This window comes from Centroberyx affinis, unplaced genomic scaffold, assembly GCF_046629955.1.
Source record: "Centroberyx affinis isolate AG114_WGS23_722 - 3 ecotype Tasmania unplaced genomic scaffold, CSIRO-AGI_Caff_v1 ptg004591l_1, whole genome shotgun sequence".
Lineage (NCBI taxonomy): Eukaryota > Metazoa > Chordata > Actinopteri > Beryciformes > Berycidae > Centroberyx > Centroberyx affinis.
Genome location: NW_027282209.1, coordinates 245,056 through 251,055, shown reverse-complemented (window position 1 = coordinate 251,055; position 6,000 = coordinate 245,056).

The following is a 6,000-nucleotide window of genomic DNA, read 5'->3' as shown; positions in this document are numbered from 1 at the left end:
CACACACAGAGAGACACAGACAGACACGTGCTCACACATTGTTTACAGCAAACACCTTCACCTGAGGAGACTGAAGGAGTAGGAGTGTGTGTGTGTGTGTGTGTGTGTGTGTGTGTTGGGGGGGGGGGTTTGTACTGCAGCAGTAAATACGGTTGCGCTGCTGAACTGCACAGTTTATACTGAGGCTCCCATTACCATAAATCCTATCAGACGGATGTGCACCTCTCATCCCCCTCGACTTGTTTCTCCACGGTGTTACGCAGTGTTTCGTACATCATCGGGGGGGGATTGTTCAGCGTGAATATCCTTTGAGCTGGAGAGGTGGGGTGGGGAGGGGCGGGGGGCATTTATTTCATGAGTTGTTCCCGGCAATCCACCTGCAACAGCCCCATCTCGAAGGCAGGGAGAATGAAGCTATCATGTCAGCCCGGGCCTCACGTGGCTCAATCCGCGGCCCGTGTGCCGATCCACTTTGAAAAGGAGCGGCGAGGAGAATTCATTTCAGGGTGGATCCGCCGCCGTGACAATTCCTTACCAGAAACACAAGCGGTGAAATGTGCTGAAAGCTGATTCTCTCCTCCCTCCCACTACTACTACTACAGGGTTCAGGAAGGAAGGCTGGGGGGTTTTTTTCTGGCGTGCTGCCAGACTGCCACCTTGTGGAGGCTGGTTGGAACTGCGTGGTGTTTGGGGTTGGAGGGGGTTTATTGATGGGGTGCAGGGTTTTTTTCTGCTTTGGGGTTGGGTGTGGGCAAGGCGTGGCACTAGCCAAACCACAGCCTAAGTGAGCCCAAATTTGAGGTTCTTGTCATTATAATGGAGGTCAAAGATGAAGCAAATAGCACCAGAAGTTAATTTGGAAGCCATATCTTAAAAAAAAAAAAACATTACCAGGGAAGCATTCAGGATCAGTGTTCCCTCTAACCTGATAGTTTGGTGACCTACATCTAATAATGTGCCCCATTGACCAAATGCTGCAAAAGTAGATATATTTATATATATTATTAATTATCACTGTATTATTCAATATCTTTCCAGATACACCTACTGTTTATGGAATGTTGAATTATTTTGTGACAAGATGTAATGTCCCGGAAGGTGGGAGGGGGGTGGGTTAAGGGGATAGTTGTATACATGTCTTTGTTTTGTTTTTTCTTTTCTCTTCTTTTCTCTTTGTTTGTTTGTTCTGTCTCTAACTCTAAAGCGAGGACAAATCTGTAATACTGAATGTATTTTACGACTGCTTCCTCAATAAAAAAGATTTAAACACGAATGTTGAATTATTTTGTTAAAATGACCAAATAAGTAAAAAACGACTAAAACGATACAGCTTTGTTTTTCATCATTGTTAATATAAGTATACATATAGTGCAACACAAAAACATAAAATTGACCGCAAAAGCAATGCAAACAAGGTGTAAGAACTATAAAAGCAAGGCAAGACACAGCAAATTAAGCCATAAAACAGAGGCCAATAACAATGAATAAAAGGTCATCTCATTAAAGCAAGTCCAAGTGAGTTTTAAGCGCTGATTTAAATGATGATACAGATTTAGCTGCATAAGCTCCTCGGGCCAGATGATACCTCTTATCATGAGTCATCATGAGTCATCATCTAATCATGTAATAATTAGATTTGTCCCCACAAATTTAGCCATTTTTTTAGTCGATATTTAGTCGATTTATGGAAAAAATTTAGTAATTCCTATGTTCCCAGGGTCCTATGTTCTCAGGGTCCTATGTTCTCAGGGTCCTGTGTTCCCAGGGTTCTATGTTCCCAGGGTCCTGTGTTCTCAGGGTCCTATGTTCTCAGGGTCCTGTGTTCCCAGGGTTCTATGTTCCCAGGGTCCTGTGTTCTCAGGGTCCTGTGTTCCCAGGGTCCTATGTTCCCAGGGTGCTATGTTCTCAGGGTCCTATGTTCTCAGGGTCCTATGTTCCCAGGGTCCTATGTTCCCAGGGTCCTATGTTCCCCAGCTCTATATAGCACATAATGGGAACTTGAAAAAGATGTTCCCCAGCTCTGTATTCACTTAATATGGTGGGTTAGGGTTAGGGTTAAACATAGGACCCTGGGAGAGCACATATGTAGAACTGGGGAACATAGGACCCTGGGAACATAGTACCCTTTGTCATATTCCCATTATGTGCCATACAAATCTGGGGAATATAGGACCCTGGGAACATAGGACCCTGAGAACATAGGATCCTGGGAACATAGGACCCTGGGAACATAGGATCCTGAGAACATAGGACCCTGAGAACATAGCACCCTGGGAACATAGCACCCTGGGAACATAGGACCCCGGGAACATAGGACCCTGGGAACATAGGACCCCGGGAACATAGGACCCTGGGGAACATAGGACCCTGGGGAACATAGGACCCTGGGAACATAGGACCCTGGGAACATAGGACCCTGGGAACATAGCACCCTGGGGAACATAGGACCCTGGGAACATAGGACCCTGGGGAACATAGGACCCTGGGAACATAGATACGCTCCCGCAAAAATGACACTGCATGACTCGGCATCCTCCTAGACATCTCACCGTGGCCCATGAGCGGCCTGCAGGACTGACTCCTCTCTCTCCTCTGTTGTAGACCGGGCGCTCACATTAAACTTTCAAGCTTTTCAGCCTTAAAAAAAAAGGAGCCCTGACAAACGGTGATGGTTTTATTACAGGCCTAAGCCCAGACGCCGACGGCATCAATAATTCAGCCGTTTTTTTTTCCCTGCGAGTTCACATGCCACGCACTTTAGCGGGGGAGTGGGGGGGGGGGGGGGGTTGGAATACAAGGCTCCTGTTTTGGGAGGGAAGTTAGGAAGAGGAGCTTTAAATCATGAACGCAGGTGTGTGAAAATGTAATGGAATTCTCGAGTGGATTTCCCGGGATAATAGTTCAGCGGGTCCCTCTTTTTTTGTGACAACGTAGGAGCGACAGATTACTGTGTGTGTGTGTGTGTGTGTGTGTGTGTGTGTGTGTTTTAGGTGGATAGTGAGTGTGTGTGTGTGTGTGTGCTTATACAAGGTCACGCGAGACAGCTTTGAGGAATCGCCCCGGCGCAGAGAACAGGGCAAAAACCCATTTTACCTGACAAGAAAATATCTCTCAACAAGGCTTGTTCAGCAATTCCTTTTAAATTATGAATTCATAAAACACTGCCTTTCTTAGGGGTTTTTTTGGGGGTTTTTTTGCTCTTGAATCCACAGTGCAGACTCGGATCCAGGCAAACGGACTGTGGGAGTCTTACGGGCTTTCGTCATCACCGTGCGATCCCAAAACAAAGACGTGTTATATTACAGTAATGATTCTCGGGGCCGGTGTGATAATCCCCTTTGGGGCGGGGCGGGCCGGTGCCGCGGAGATCTACAGGCTTCATTAAAAAAAAAAAAGTTAGCGGTGAATTCCGGTCTCTGGGAAGAAAAAAAAAAAAAAAAATTACACTTTTTCATCTCTGTCAGTGGAACCTGGAAGCTCGTGTAGCGGTGGAATGATAGATAAGGCTGGCAGGTGTGTGTGTGTGTGTGTGTGTGTGTGTGTGCCCCAGACAGACACACACGGAGAGGATTTAGAGGAGCATTGGCTGCCTGCCGCTAAAAAAAAAAAAAAAAAAAATTCCAATATGACACCTGAAATCACTCATTTGCCTCACAGCATGAGCAATTTGAACCAATAAACCCAACCTTTTTTTTTTTGCGTGCGAAAATGTTCTGTCAACATCGTTTCGCGAGAGAGAGAGAGAGAGAGAGAGAGAGAGAGAGAGAGAGAGAGAGAGAGAGTCGCCTCTAAAAGCAAAATAATAACTCTGTATTACAATCCATTACAGTACAAACAACTTCCCGCCTCGCAATTTTTTGGGGGCGAACGATGCGCCCTCGATATATTAAAAGAAAAAGGAAGGAAGGAAAAAAAAAAAAAAAAAAAAAAAGCGAGAACAGATCACAAAACTGTGTACTCCAATTAAAGCCTGCCCTCGCCTTGCTGACTGCACTGTAAGACGACAGAGCGGGCACGACACTCGAGGAAAAAAACCACACACACACACACACACACACACACACACACACAGAGAGACGACTAACAAGCTTCTTCTGGAGTCGTGTGAATAGTAGCACTTAACCGTCAGCGGTGTCATCTCCTGAATAATAACGCGGTGACAAGAAGAAAAAAAAAAAAAAAAAAAAGAAAAAGAAAAAGAAGGAGAAAAAAAAGAGGCAGTTTTAATCCTGGCCTTAAGCCCGGTAAAAATAGGACTGGGAGTAGAAGGCAGGAGATTAGGCCGAGGGATTAGCTCTCCATTTGTTTTCTAAGAGCATCCGCTGCTGGAGGTTCAGGAGAGAGGGGGGGGGGGGGGGGGGGAGAAGGAGGAGAGGAGGAGGAGGAGAGAGGAGAGGAGGGAGAGGAGAGGAGGAGGGGAGAGGAGAGGAGAGGAGGATGGAATTGAAAGAGAGATAAGTGTTGGCCAGACATGAGTGTCCTTCATGTTACCACAGGAGTAGATGGAGTGTGTGTGTGTGTGTGTGTGTGTGTGTGTGTGTGTGTGTGTGTGTGTGACATAAGGTGCAGTAACACACTATCTGTGTGGCCCACAGCATCTCTAAATCTTTCATCTTTGCACTAAAGGGCTGCAGTCATCAGTGAAACATCAGTGAACAGTGCTTGCTTCCTTAGTGTGTGTGTGTGTGTGTGTGTGTGTGTGTGTGTGTGTGTGTGTGTGTGCACATCCTACCTCTACTATTAAGTGGGCCACCTTAAACTGTCTGTCTGTCTCTCTCTCTCACTCTACCTCTCTGTCTCTCTCTGTCTGTCTCTCTCTCTCTCTCTCTGTGTCTCTGTCTCTCTCCCTCTGTCTGTCTGTCTGCCTGTCTGTCTCTCTCTCTCTGTGTGTCTCTGTCTCTCTCTCTCTCTCTCTGTGTGTCTCTGTCTCTCTCCCTCTGTCTGTCTGTCTGTCTGTCTCTCTCTCTCTGTGTGTCTCTGTCTCTCTCTCTGTCTGTCTGTCTGTCTCTCTCTCTCTCTCTCTCTCTCTGTGTGTCTCTGTCTCTCTCCCTCTATCTGTCTGTCTGTCTCTCTCTCTCTCTCTCTCTCTCTGTGTGTCTCTGTCTCTCTCCCTCTGTCTGTCTGTCTCTCTCTCAGTCTGTCTGTCTGTCTCTCTCGCTCTCTCTGTGTATCTCTGTCTCTCTCTGTGTATCTCTGTCTCTCTCCCTCTGTCTGTTTGTCTCTCTCTCTCTCTCTCTCTCTCTCTCTCTCTGTGTCTCTGTCTCTCTCCCTCTGTCTGTCTGTCTGTCTCTCCCTCTGTCTGTCTGTCTGTCTCTCTGTCAGTCTGTCTGTCTGTCTCTCTCTCTCTCTCTCTCTGTGTATCTCTGTCTCTCTCTGTGTATCTCTGTCTCTCTCCCTCTGTCTGTTTGTCTCTCTCTCTCTCTCTCTGTGTGTCTCTGTCTCTCTCCCTCTGTCTGTCTGTCTGTCTCTCCTCTGTCTGTCTGTCTGTCTGTCTGTCTGTCTGTCTCTCTCTCTCTCTCTCTTCTCTCTGTGTAGCAGTGCAGATCTCACTCCAGCAGTCCCTTTATCCATCAGCCGCTGCACGGTGTCAGCCAGGGTTTTTTTTGGGGTTTTTTTTTGTGCAACTCCACTTTCTTCTTCTACTCGTCTAATAATCACTCTTAATCACAGGCCGCGCCGAACGCAAACACACGCCTGGCGCGGAAAAACAGCCCGCCCGACATAACGGCCCAGCCAGCCCGCAGGAAGACACGCTCCCCATTCCCCCCCCCCCCCTCTCACGTCTCACTCACTTATGCCGCCTCAGCATTCATTAAACCCGCTGGCAGCCGGCCAAGGGAGCAGGGGTGAAAACTTAATGTCTCAAAGCGGATTCAATCTCGAAAGGGGAGAAGCGGTTCGGGCCGACATACCTAATATTTTCATAGCGCTAGGAAATCTCTGAGAAACTCCATTAATCTGCATTGAGGGAAAGTGAGCGATGTGGGAATTGTGGCGCTT